Genomic DNA, 14647 nt, shown 5'->3' with positions numbered 1-14647 from the left:
CATTCACATAAACCCTCAGCCTGCAGAGTAATGACAAACACCAGCAAATTCAGCTTTCATAATTGTATTTGAGCAAGATTAGCATACACCATTCTGTTCAAGTTTTAGTTTTTAGGTTAGCTGCCATTCATATTAATCAGCTTTGTCTTTTTCAGTGCTGCCTTTTCTGTGTAAGAGCAATGGGTGAATGCCAATGTTTAATAACCCCCTTACATCTACTAATTCCTTTTCTAGCAATTGTGTGGGTTTTTTTTTTTAAAGATGGCAAATTAAATTTGTACAATTGGAGCAAAACAATGTAAAAAAACTAATGTTGCCTGTCTTTAAAATGCTAGCAAAACTTCTGCTATGCCTCAAATTTTTCTTTTTTGATTTATTTTTCAGAGTCCCATAAATATAGTAGGATTTAGTCTCACTAAACGACATCATTTTGTTAAATCTGTTCTAATGATAAATAACACTATGAAGAAAGGGATGATGTGAATACTTTGACATTTGGGGGCCAATTGTTTTCTAACTGATGACAGCAGGAGTTTTGTCCCATCCTTGTTTTTATCACTGATAAACAATTTTTAAAACCGGGATCCGCTTTTGCATAGATGGAGCCAACTAAAAATCAATAGTTTTCCAATTTCTTTGCTCTACCAAGTGATACACGTTTTCATTTCATTTTCAAAAAGATGTTTGAGAAATATAATTGATGTGAATGACAGAATCAGAGCATGAAAGATTTGTCAGTCAAAACAATGTCACCCCATAAACTGCCCTTAACAGCTCTTTTCTCTTCTCTGATTGGAGAAGAAAGTTGCTTAAATTAATTTATGGGAAAGCATCTGTTTGACAGGCACATGTGTGATGGGTTTCGGAACACATTAAGTCTGTTTTTAAATGTTCTCTCCTAAAAAGATTTTGGATTTATTTTTAACTTTAACCTTATAAAAATGTAATTGCGCAAAAAATTCTTACACCAAAGAAACTCTTTTATTTAAATCCCAGTTTCAAAGGAATTTAGCTATGACCTGGATTTTAATTATCTTGGGGATTTTACTAATGCCTGGGGAAGGGAAAAATCTGGTACATTTCAGCATATTAAATACCAGTTTGTGTCAAAGCAGTCATTACACTTCTAATTCACCTGATTACAGGACACTGATATAGCATGGGGTACCACTAGATTTTTGGTATCTTTAACTAAACTAACATTAGAATAGGACTTCTATATTTCCATTATTGGGACATGCTACAGTAAGAGCAACCGAAATATTGTTGGATTTTGAAACTGCTTAATTATCCTGTCATTGGTGCAACATTATTCAATTTTACATTACAGTTCTTTTCCTGAAGACCTAACTTAGATTCAAATAAACTGTTCATTTTTGGCAACCTAAAAGAAATGGAGTCCTTGTAAAAATCAGACTTTGGAGTGAGGAAGTTGGCGATTTTTTTCATTAGTTTCATAGGGCTCATTGTTCCTATTTGGGAAACTTTATAGCTGCAATCACCTACGGCTAGAATCTGAGCTATAATAATTATACTAAGTACTTTCTATTTGTCACTGATAAACAGCAATCCTTGAACGTTTATCAGTAAATATGGCAGGCGACCAGCTTGGCTAAACAGTGAAATCCTTGCTGATCTTAAACGCAAAAAAGAAGCTTACAAGAAGTGGAAGATTGGACAAATGACCAGGGAGGAGTATAAAAATATTGCTCAGGCATGCAGGAGTGAAATCAGGAAGGCCAAATCGCACTTGGAGTTGCAGCTAGCAAGAGATGTTAAGAGTAACAAGAAGGGTTTCTTCAGGTATGTTAGCAACAAGAAGAAAGTTAAGGAAAGTGTGGGCCCCTTACTGAATGAGGGAGGCAACCTAGTGACCGAGGATGTGGAAAAAGCTAATGTACTCAATGATTTTTTTGCCTCTGTCTTCACAAACAAGGTCAGCTCCCAGACTGCTGCACTGGGCAGCACAATATGGGGAGAAGGTGACCAGCCCTCTGTGAAGAAAGAAGTGGTTCGGGACTATTTAGAAAAACTGGACGTGCACAAGTCCATGGGGCCAGATGCGTGCATCCGAGGATGCTAAAGGAGTTGGAGGATGAGATTGCAGAGCCATTAGCCATTATTTTTGAAAACTCATGGCGATCGGGGGAGGTCCCGGATGACTGGAAAAAGGCTAATGTAGTGCCCATCTTTAAAAAAGGGAAGAAGGAGGATCCAGGGAACTACAGGCCAGTCAGCCTCACCTCAGTCCCTGGAAAAATCATGGAGCAGGTCCTCAAGGAATCAATTATGAAACACTTAGAGGAGAGGAAAGTGATCAGGAACAGTCAGCATGGATTTACCAAGGGGAAGTCGTGCCTGACTAACCTAATTGCCTTCTATGATGAGATAACTGGCTCTGTGGATGAGGGGAAAGCAGTGGATGTGTTATTCCTTGACTTTAGCAAAGCTTTTGATACGGTCTCCCACAGTATTCTTGCTGCCAAGTTAAAGAAGTATGGGCTGGATGAATGGACTGTAAGGTGGATAGAAAGCTGGCTAGATCGTCGGGCTCAACGGGTAGTGATCAATGGCTCCATGTCTAGTTGGCAGCCAGTTTCAAGCGGAGTGCCCCAAGGGTCGGTCCTGGGGCCGGTTTTGTTTAATATCTTTATTAATGATCTGGAGGATGGTGTGGACTGCACTCTCAGCAAGTTTGCCGATGACACTAAACTAGGAGGCGTGGTAGATACACTAGAGGGTAGGGATCGGATACAGAGGGACCTAGACAAATTAGAGGATTGGGCCAAAAGAAACCTGATGAGGTTCAACAAGGACAAGTGCAGAGTCCTGCACTTAGGACGGAAGAATCCCATGCACAGCTACAGACTAGGGACCGAATGGCTAGGTAGCAGTTCTGCAGAAAAGGATCTAGGGGTCACAGTGGACGAGAAGCTGGATATGAGTCAACAGTGTGCTCTTGTTGCCAAGAAGGCTAACGGCATTTTGGGCTGTATAAGTAGGGGCATTGCCAGCAGATCGAGGGACGTGATCGTTCCCCTTTATTCGACATTGGTGAGGCCTCATCTGGAGTACTGTGTCCAGTTTTGGGCCCCACACTACAAGAAGGATGTGGAAAAATTGGAAAGAGTCCAGCGGAGGGCAACAAAAATGATTAGGGGTCTGGAGCGCATGACTTATGAGGAGAGGCTGAGGGAACTGGGATTGTTTAGTCTCCAGAAGAGAAGAATGAGGGGGGATTTGATAGCAGCCTTCAACTACCTGAAGGGGGGTTCCAAAGAGGATGGAACTCGGCTGTTCTCAATGGTGGCAGATGACAGAACAAGGAGCAATGGTCTCAAGTTGCAGTGGGGGAGGTCTAGGTTGGATATTAGGAAACACTATTTCACTAGGAGGGTGGTGAAGCACTGGAATGCGTTACCTAGGGAGGTGGTGGAGTCTCCTTCCTTGGAGGTTTTTAAGGCCCAGCTTGACAAAGCCCTGGCTTGGATGATTTAGTTCGGAATTGGTCCTGCTTTGAGCAGGGGGTTGGACTAGATGACCTCCTGAGGTCCCTTCCAACCCTGATATTCTATGATTCTATGAACGTCATGTAAGGAAAGTAGAAACTTTTATATTGTGGTTTAGTTTCCAGGACTTCATGGTTTGACTTCTCAGGGAGAGGTATACGCTTTTCATTTAAAAAAAAAAAAAAGACCTCTAGATTTTGCATATAAGCAAACCACACATTATTAAACATATTCATGGAAACCAGCATAACAAATATGGAACGATAGCTGACCATGAGAAATGGATCTTTCACAAAGTGGGGATTCCTTAAATAAAGTATTTTGCTAAGAAACTTAAATATGACTTCCTGGGAACTGAAGGTTGGCAAGTTTAACTAAATACTGTAAAAACATAACAAACAAACCAAAACCTTTCAGTTCAGTTGTGGATTAGCAATTAATGCTCTGAAATCCAAGGCTATGAGTATCTGCGCTGTCATAACCCTACAAGAGGAACTATATATTTTGTGTTTTTCAAAGGAAGATCTTAATCATCTCTTTGTGGAGGAGTTTTGCTTGATTAAGGACTGCGGAATTTGGTCCACTGTCTTTAACAGCTCACATGAATAAGGCACAGTTGCATAAGTGTTTGCAAGATTGGGTCCTTTAGTATGTTTTCTATCTCCACTCCTATTAGCTGTCTTTAATTACCCAATCTAAATAAGGTGAGCAGTGTTTCCCTGTTGTCTCTTCCATTTCAGCTACAGCACTGTCAGCAAAGAGGTTAGGTTAATTTCTATTTTAAAAAAAGTTTTATTAAGAAGTCACCATGACTAGTGGTCCAGTAGAAAGCTATTAATCTGCACATGATGGAATTATTAGTTCTTTAATAGGATACATATTCTGTATCCTTAAGTAAGCTACTAAGAACCCAACTCATTGAAAATACTTTCCGTTAACATGAGCTCAGTAGCAGCACAAATTTGAATTGTTTTACTGTTGTGTTAAATGTGTCCTAGTAACTGCATTCACATTGGGGAACTACAGTTGTACAAATACTGGAATTCTCAGTATTTTTTTGGCACAGAATGCAAGATTCTGGAATTGGAAGTGAAGGAAAAATAATGAAACATTCCCCCAAAACGCTTATTTTCAAACATGGCAAATATAGCAATAACTGCTGGGCAGTTCAGCTAACCTCTGGATCAAATCTGGGATTGTTGCCAGGTAGGTAACTGTTCCAATACCTCTCAAATGCTCCAACTTTTCATCCAGATTTTTGCTTGTTCTCCAGTTGGGTCTATTCTTGACAGAGAGTTGAAATTTAATATTCAGGAGCTAATAATCTGAGCTTCGTTTTTAAAAAAACAACAACCTACAAATGAGACGATTTTGATTTATGAGGTTCCAGGGCAATTTCCAACTTGGCATAACTCTTAATACTAGAAAAGTTATATATCAGGAGGTTAATTTGGCCCCCTATGGTCTGTTCTACACACACACAAATGGCAAAGATTTAACAATTTAGCTAAACTTGTGCGACTGTGTATGTGAACATTCTTATATCACTTTAAATTTGCCTTACATGAGGAGCAAGCTAAGCCAGGTTAAAACTAATAGGAGAGTCCACAAATGCAGTTGAAGCAGTTTAACTAAGGCTTGGTCTACACTACCAAATTATGTCAGTATTACTACGTCACTCTGGGGTATGGCAAATCCACACCCTTGAATGATGTAGTTATGCTGACCTAACCCCCAGTATAGACAGTGCTATGTTGGTGGGAGGGCTTCTCCACCACCTCTTGGGAAGGTGAAGTACCTCTGCTGATTGGAGAAGCTCTCCCGTCAGTGTAAGTAGCGTCTTCACTAAGCGCTAGAGCAGCGCAGCTGCACTGGTGTCATTGCAGCGCTGTAAGTATAGACAAGCCCTAAATCAGTTCATTATCACACCTGTTGTTTAACTGGGGCAATTTGTTTGTAGACCAGCATTATGACTTTATTTACCGCTCTTCAATGGCTGTCCTCTGACTTCAGTCCTTCCTAGTCATATGTGCCAGTACAATCCCTAGAGTTGTCCACTGTAGCTGTTAATATAAAACCAGAAATAAAATAAATTGAAAAGGCATTGCATCCACTTTGACCTGACCCTCCTCTGTTTTCTTCACCTGCCCTTACTCCTGCCCATCTGACCTCCCCGCCTCCCATCTAGCCAGGGAAAACCTAACTGCCTATATGTATTATTACCTAGGGCAGACTCGCAGAACTCCAGGAGCGTCCAAAAAACTATCTGGAAGATAGGCTCACCAAGCTGTCGTAAATATATCAATAAATAAATAGTCAGATTAGTCCAAATTAGTCAAGTGCAAAGGCCTCTGGGCTTGCCTGTTTAAAGTTAATAAAGAATATTGAAGGCTGGAAGACAGAGAGAATAGTTGCTCATCATAAAAATTACAGTATTCTTGTCTTGCTTAGTCCAAAAGAAGGGCAGCTAAGGCCAGTCATTCATTTTTTAAGTGATCAGTTATGGAAGGGACAAAAATAATGTCTAGGAAATAAGCTGTTGCTGCAGAAGACTGGAGTTCCTCCAAGTGAGGAAGATGGTCTTGTTGTTAAAGCACTGAGGGGATGTGGATTCAGATCCTGACTCTGCCATCTCCCTCTGTTGCTTGATCGCGCTATGTAGGGTGACCAGATGTCCCGATTTTATAGGGACAGTCCCGATATTTGGGGCTTTTTCTTATATAGGTGCCAATTATCCCCCACCCCCATCCCGATTTTTCACACTTGCTATCTGGTCACCCTAGCGCTATGCCTCAATTTCCCATCTGTAAAATGGGGATAACAGTAGTGCCCCATCTCACAGAGAGGAGTTGGATGATTATATTAATCAATGTTTATGTGGTGCTAAGATATTGTGGTGATAAGCACCATAGAAAAGCCTACGAGTAAAGAAAAACTTTGTGGGATCAAGAGTTCCTCTTTCTAGAACTGTTTGCTGCTGTAACTGCAATTTATCTTGCAAAAGGCCTTGTCTACCCAGCATATCAGCTGTGTCATAATGCTGCAAGTAACAGTAAAAAGAAAGTATAGAAGGTAAAACTTTATACAAGCTCAGATAGATTGAGTTAAAACTGTTATGGGTGAGCACTGTTGGATTCAGATTTTTGTGTATGTCACAAAGAGGAAATATTGTAAGAAGCTGGGGTTTAACAGCTTAGCTCTTTTCTTTGAGGCGAAATAGAATTAGAACCTGCTTGTGTTTGGCCAGGGCTTTAGAATACTTTTTATTATTAGAATTACAAATTAGGCCTCTGGACACTAAATAGAATATAACAAAAAACATAACTAACAAAGCTAAACATGGCCTAAAATCTATTACTGTGAGGAGTACCAAAATACTGTCCCTCCACTCCTAAATGGGACCACTGGCACTAATATTATGCCTCCAAAACTGACTTAGTGCTTGAACCAGAGCCACTACTCTTGGTTTCCATCCGCAGCTGGCAACTCAGGCTATGTTGGCTGAATTTTGACTAGCACAGGTGGTGTAGATCTCTCCTGCTTTTGTTCATTCTCACTAGCTGTATAATAAGCTCTTAGCCTTTCGGCAGTGGTGAAGTAGGAGGGAGAAGAGTGGATCTTTTCTTTTGTTGTTCAACAGTATCAATGGTTTCCTCAAGTTGGCATGCAGCAACTGCACCAAGTAGTGTTCCCGGAGCAGCAAAGGTGGTACCATGTCCCACCAGACACTAGCTCTGCTTGACATTACACAAACTGGAAGACCTGGATAGGCTCTATTGAAATTAATAGAACTTTGGCCATTGACTTCAGTGGAACCAGGATTTCAGTTGTAATGTCTACAAACTATAGAGTCATAGAAATGTAGGATTGGAAGGGACCTCGATAAATCATCTAGTCCAGTCCCCTGCACTGAGCAGGACTAAGTATGATCAGTTTTCTTTCTGGTTTCCACTTTTTTGGTACACTTGAGTCTCCTGATCTAAAGCTATAACTTGGTAAGGGCTTCCATTAGACAACAGCTAATTCTATGTCAGGTCAAATATTTATCTGTAATTGGATGAGTATGAAAGAAAGCAATTATCCAAACTACAGGGGACAACACTGCAGGACAGGCTAAAAGTTAAAGCAAAAGTGTGATGATTCAGGAATAGGTAACAGAAATTAGGGTAAATGAGACTGAGAGGCACTGTGAAGTCAGCGGGCATTTAGCCAGCGTAAGCAATCCTGAGTACTGCCCTTCAAAGTGAAGCAAAACTGTTTACCAAAAAGGAATCAGCCAAATGTTCAAAATTCTAAATTAATAAGATAATTTCTGTGTAAACGTTATGAATTAATATATTTCAAAACAAAATGTGGTATCAGTTTCTCCTTTACTTGTTTCAGAACCCAAAAGACCCAGTCCTGCAAACCCTGACTCATATGAATAGACCAGAGCACAGTTTAATTATATATCCTTTTCCTCCATTATTTAAAATCCATTTTTATTTCTAGATTCTCCGCTATCTAAAAAGATGGGTCAATTCTTATAGTTTGTAGCCTAGTGCTTATCATGGTTAAAGGTTTCTCGAGACGCCCTGACCTTCCTGGCCTAGAATTAATGTTTACCATGTATTTAAAAAAAAAAATATGGACCAGCTGGTGTAGACTGGTGTTGTTCTATTCATTTTAATGGAGCAATGCTGATTTACATCGTCTGGGCCTGATCCTTTGCATTGACAAAAATAAGAGCATTTAGGGTTGTGAAATTAGTTCCTACTTCTTTAGGCTGGAGGGAAGTTATTTCTTAAGCACATGGGCCTGATTCTTTCACACCAGTGTAACTCCACTGAGGATGGAGGACTGAACTAAACCCATTTAATGTGAATTTTGAAACACTGCTTGGTTGTGCTCTGTTGCTTTGTGTGTGACTTACCTATGTGTCATAAGATGCTAAAAATGAATAAGATATGGCAAAGTCCTAGTTCATCTCCCTGCCACTGCAAGATTATGCCTTATTGTCCATGTATCTGGGTTCTTTCCAGCTTAGTTTTAAATATACCAAACAGCAGTGCCTCCATCCTCACTTCCAGGGGAATAGCTTTAGCTCCTCTGGTCCTGAGGCTAGTGGGGGTTGGGCAACAGGGTGATAGAAGGGATGCACACTCCCTCTGAGTGCTATGCAAGGAGAGAGCTCCGCTGCAGAGACGTGGGCCAGGGACAGCACTGTTAGGGGTGCGCAGTAGCCCCTTCAAGGTGTTCTGTAGCTGCCTGTCAGTTCACCCGAGGGAACCCCCTTGCTCCTCCGCCTCATCCCACAGCATTTAGGTGGGGCAAATTCATGGACTCCTGTTCTGAGAAGGGCAGATATGGGGGCTGCATATTTGTGTGAAGGCTTTGTAGCCATATTAAAGGAGTTACCTCTTCAGGATCCAGAAATGTCTCTGAAGGCCAGACTGTTCATCTCCCTTAAGCTCCACGCTAAATCTGAGGGCCCACGATTTGACCTTATACGTGTATGGGCTAATGATTCACACATAGGATCCTGTACACATCTAGAGCATAAGATCATCAGAAAATGTAATCCGTTGTTTTTCTGTCTCTCAGCGACAATATTAAGTATAGAAAGTGCATTGCATTATTTCCTTGAGGGCAGAGATGTACCATGCAAGTGATGGTTTTGGTGAGTGTAATAGTGAGAGAAACCATGACTGCATGTGCCATAAGTAGGTCTTTATTCCATAAACATTAACTGTGCCATTGAAAGCTGCCCTAGGGGCATTTTGATGCACACACAGTAGCCTTTTCTCCCCCCCCCCCCCAAAAAAGTATTTAGTTGATCAGGCATCACAACAGGGTATTCTTCTCTTTTGGCCATGCCCCTTTTAGCTAGTTCATCTAATTTGCATGGGAGGGGGAAAAAGGCTTTATGGAAAAATAAATTACAGACTCAACTCTTTTCTAGGTGTGGGTGTGGTGTGTCCATTCTGCAGGCTTTGTTAGTAAAATCAGCCAAAAAGCTATTTACGAGGTGTACCTATGGATTTTACAGAGCACATGTTGGTAAAACATTTTCTATAAAGCTGGTGAAATCCTAGCTTTTTTCTTTATCTAAACGGTGACACTTTGTGTGAAGAAGAAAATATATGTAGGTATGATAGGTTATCACTGGAAATGGCGTCAGAAATTAACAACATTAATTTTTAGAGGCTTTAGCTAAGAATGGCTTCATTATTACATTTTCAGTTGAATTTCATATTCTTTGTCTTTTCATTTTCTTTAAGAACACTGTGATGGGGCGTTCACCCCCACACTCGCCTGGGAAGGGTTAATGTGGCTCAGAAGGGGTTAAGTAACCTGATAGGCCACACCTGAAGGAGAATTAGGAGAATTGATAGGCATGCACTGATTGAGGATGGAGTCAGCTAGACAGTAGCAGGCAGGGCTGGTATAAGGCTAGGGCATCAGGGCAGAAGGAGGCTGCACTGTGAAAGTCTGCAGTTGCTCTCTGGGCTTAGAGAGGGAAGGGAGAAAACGCAGGGGGAGAGTAGAAGCCCTGGGATCGTGGGCTTACCCAGAAGGATGATGGAGCAGAAGCCAGATAGAGGTGGGGAAGGAAAAAGCTCAGGGAAACAGCAGCAAGGCATGGGATGATGCAGACCTTAGTTACTGATTCAAGGGTCCCTGAGCTTGTAACCAGAGTAGAGGGCAGGCCTGGGCTCCTCTACCAGCCACTGGGGAAGAGGCATTGCCTTGAATTGGAGGACTGCTGGGAACCATACCAGTCAGCGAATCAGTGAGACTTTGATACCCTGGAAGGGAAAAGCTATAGTGACCTGGCCAGAGGGTCAAGCCACGAAGTGGAAGTGTCCCGGGTCTTGAAGAGGAAGCACTGCAACTTCTGGAGCGTGAGAAAGGCCACAGGGCAAATGAGAGACGGGAAGGGGCATCAGACCAGGTGGAGCTATTCCCCCGACACAGGCACAAGGAGGCGCCCCAGTGGTGAGTAGAGAACCCCATTACAAACACTTAGAACAAAGTTGTTGCCCTATTTCAAACCTTGTAAAGAAGAAATGACCGTTTCATGATGTCATTCACGCTTTAAGGATTTGTTGGATTTAAGGGCCTTTGCATCTAAAATGTTAACACTTCCAAAGCTGATACTTCTGTATGTTAGTCATGGATCTGTGCAGTGGCTGGAGCAATTTGATGAATCATGAAAAGTGTATTGTTGAATCCTAACAGCACACGGGTGGAATCCAAAAACATCTGGCCTGCATTTATCCAACTATGAGGGCTTGTGACTACATGGCCCTGCAGTTTGAACTATGGGGGTGTGAATTGCAGTGTGCGCCCAAGTGCTGTGGATGATGCTGGTGTGAATTAAAATGTACCTAGTTCATGTTAACATGGTCCATGTTAACGTGGTCCTCTTCAGACAGAACTACATATCTTTCAGTTTGCGCCAGCAACGTCCACAAGGGGCCATTACAACACAGCATTGGTCGCATGCTGCAGTTCACACCCCTGCAGTCCACACTGTGGCGCAGCGTAGACGTAGCCTAAGATCACTGTGTTCAGGTTTCTTTGTGTTTATAACTTCGATATCCCTTCTATTTTGGTATGAGTATTAGAGCTAGGCCCAAACCAATATCCAGATCTTCTGGGAAGTTCAGATCCAAAGCTCAATCCAAAGGTTGGGTCAGCATATTTTGTTACCAGAGATTAAGCAGGATTTCCCCATTGATGTTTGATAAAATGCCGAAGCTTTTTTCATGAAAAATAGTTTAGAGTCAAGACACTTAGTTAGAATCATAGAATGATAGGACAGGAAAGGACCTCGAGAGGTAATCGAGTCCAGTCCTCTGAACTCATGGCAGGACTAAGTATTATTTAGACCATCCCTGACAGGTGTTTGTCTAACCTTCTCTTAAAAATCTCCAATGATGGAGATTCCACAACCTCCCTAGGCAATTTATTCCAGTACTTAACCACTCTGACAGTTAGGAAGTTTTTCCTAATGTCCAACCTAAATAGCCCTTGCTGCAATTTAATCCCATTGCTTCTTGTCCTATCCTCAGAAGTTAAGGAGAACAATTTTTCTCCCTCCTCCTTGTAACGACCTTTTATGTACTTGAAAACTCTTATGTCCCCTCTCTGTCTTCTCTTCTCCAGACTAAACAAACCATTTTTTTACCATCTTCCCTCATCGATCATGTTTTCTAGATCTTTAGTATTTCTGTTGTTGTTCTCTGGATTTTCTCCAATTTGTCCACATCTTTCCTGAAATGTGGCACCCAGAACTGGACACAATACTCCAGTTGAAGCCTAATCAGCGCGTAGCAGAGCGGAAGAATTACTTCTCGTGTCTTGCTTACAACACTCCTGCTAATACATCCCAGAATGATGTTTCCTTTTTTTTGCAACAGCGTTACACTGTTGACTGATATTTAGCTTATGGTCCTATGACCCCCAGATCCCTTTCTGCAGTACTCCTTCCTAGGCAGTCATTTCCCATTTTGTATCTGTGCCACCGATTGTTCCTTCCTAAATGGAGTGCTTTGCTTTTGTCCTTATTGAATTTCATCCTATTTACTTCAGACCATTTCTCCAGTTTGTCCAGATCATTTTGAATTTTAATTCAAAGCACTTGCAACCCTTCCCAGCTTGGTATCTTTAATTTTTAATTTTAGTAGGGCATGCTACATAAAAGTTTACAATGGCATGACAGGGCCCTTTTTTATTCTATAGCAGATTCTGTAACAGGCTAAACCAAAACCCAGGATTCAAACTACCTGAATTTTAAGGAAGTTTGAATCTAGATCCAGATCCAAACCTTTGGGCTTGAGCCTAGCTCGAGAAAGTTATATTTTTGTTAAAATATATTATTGTATCTATTATAAGCTATCTTAATGAATGTTATGCTTTGGAAAAATAAACAAAAAATAACAAAAATAACAGAGAAAACCTCGGATCTAGGTTTTTAAAGAATAAATTAAAAGCTTTTGATACTAGTGTCATGGTCTTTTCAGCTGTCTTTAATTACCATTCGTCACAGTGCTGTTCATCTACAGACCAATCCAATGCCCATTGAAGTCAATAGTAGTTGTTCCCCTGACCTCAGTGAACATTGAATCAGACTTATTTAAAAAAAAAAAGAAGAAATCATAGGTCACAAAAATTTAATAGATTGTGCAAAAATAAAAAAAAGTAAGTTATCCGGGGCAGAAATTGTTCCTTCTTTTATGTTTGTACAGCACCTCGCACATGCATGCTATCACAAATGAACAGCAACAAAATAAAAGGGTATCTTCACTGGCAGCTTTCGTAAGAAATGTGTCAGAGGTGGCAATTTTGTTTAGTGGCAGATTTTTGTCTCTCTAAAGAGCTATATATCACCATTTGTGGAGCACAACAGAAGTCTGTTAAGATAGGTGCCTGCCACAAATTTTGAAAATCCTATATTTTATTTGCCTCTCCTCTGTCTTTTCAAAGAATCCATACTTCAGTATCAGCCTTCCTTTGTTCTGATTAAGTTGTAATCATCCAAAACCAGATTCTGAAGCTCCCCCTCCTCCCTCTCCTTTCCCCACAGAGCCTGTGTTTGTTTTATACCCAAATGTGACATTGTACACTGGTGCAATCGAAAAAAGCTACAATGATCAATTGAGGGCCCAATCAAAGCCTAACAGATAGGCAGCCATTCGTCGCTGTTTGATATAAAAGGTGTTTTATTTCTCATCACTTTTTTGTCACTGAAAGAATGCTTCCTACGTGCGGATTAATTAAAGTGTAAACATTAAATATTGATTGATGCATTATCAGCATGGAGCAGTTGCCTCCACTCAGATTGATTCCTGCAGTGATTTATTGTCATATTTGTGGAGTCATTTCACTTGATAACAAAGAGAAATAGGCTGCTACCTCTGCCTTTCTGGCTCGGCTTCCTTCTTTAGCTCAATGCTTCCTCTTACTCTTCTAGTGACTTATTCTAGTTCAAAGAACTAAAACATCTTCATCTGACTTTTGAGAAAAGAGTTTTGGGCTTTACAGTTTATCTGGATATTTACTTAGGCAAATAGTTCAGTGCTGAGGATCTTCTTTCTTGAACTGAACATTTATGGTTAATGCTTTCATTTAGTATATTACAAAAATAGTCTTTAATGACCCTGGGTTTCAGACAAAACTTTGCAAATACAAGTTCAAATGATCTTAGTTTAACTGGCTGCCAACTTGGCAGAAAGGTGGACTTTCAACAGAGTAACATTGTTTAGGCTGGTTTTATGGCTAAATTATCCAATTAGTCACTCTGAATGGGAGCACAAGCGCACAATAGCAGATCAATTTGAAGAATTCTGTGTTTTTACTCTCATTTTCTTTTGGGCAAGTGCATAAAAGAAAGGCCTTCAAAAATGACTTCATACTTCAAATCCTGTGCAGTAGTTAATATAAAGACTGAATCTCTGGAATGGGAGCTGAATGTTTGGGTTGGAAGATCCTTTTTTCATTTGATTTGCATTGGTCTGACGATTGGACGTAGATTCAAACAAGCAAGATGATTGAATAGCTTTCCTCTCTCCCACCCCCTTAAATTCTCATGTTCTTATTCTGTGTTCATCTGTATCAGAAACTGACTATTCCACAGCATGGCTCATTGTCAGATCCACTGCAAACAGCAGACCCTGTCAAAAGGGAGCTGTAGTTCCTGACCCAATCAGCTTAAAAAAACCTAAAACACTTATTTGTGGAATCATTTTGTTATACATTAATAAAATGTATTATTGTGGTTAGCATTTAGAGAATTGGATTAGTCAAAACCTGCTGAAATCAGACTCATGGATGGGACAAAAACAAAACAAACAGTAATAGGAAACTGGTGATCTTGATTCAGCCAAGCAGTGAAACATTAACCTTTAGTCAGAACAGCAACAAAAACTAAGCTGGTGAATAGAAAATAATTCCACTTCCAGACCAGAGGGGAATCATATGAGTGGTTCCCTAGTCAAACAGCAGCAATGCCAAACTGACTTTCTAAGAATTATGCACCATTTCTCTGAAAAGCTGCTGCAAAAAGTACACAGAACTTCATTTAAAATAGGGGATGGATTCCTGCATTCCCTTCCTCCCTCCCCTCCCACAATAAAATAAGCACTTTATTTAAA

This window comes from Emys orbicularis, chromosome 14, assembly GCF_028017835.1.
Source record: "Emys orbicularis isolate rEmyOrb1 chromosome 14, rEmyOrb1.hap1, whole genome shotgun sequence".
Taxonomy (NCBI): Eukaryota; Metazoa; Chordata; order Testudines; family Emydidae; genus Emys; species Emys orbicularis.
The sequence above is the reverse complement of the archived record's forward strand: the minus strand, read 5'-3'. Positions refer to the sequence as shown.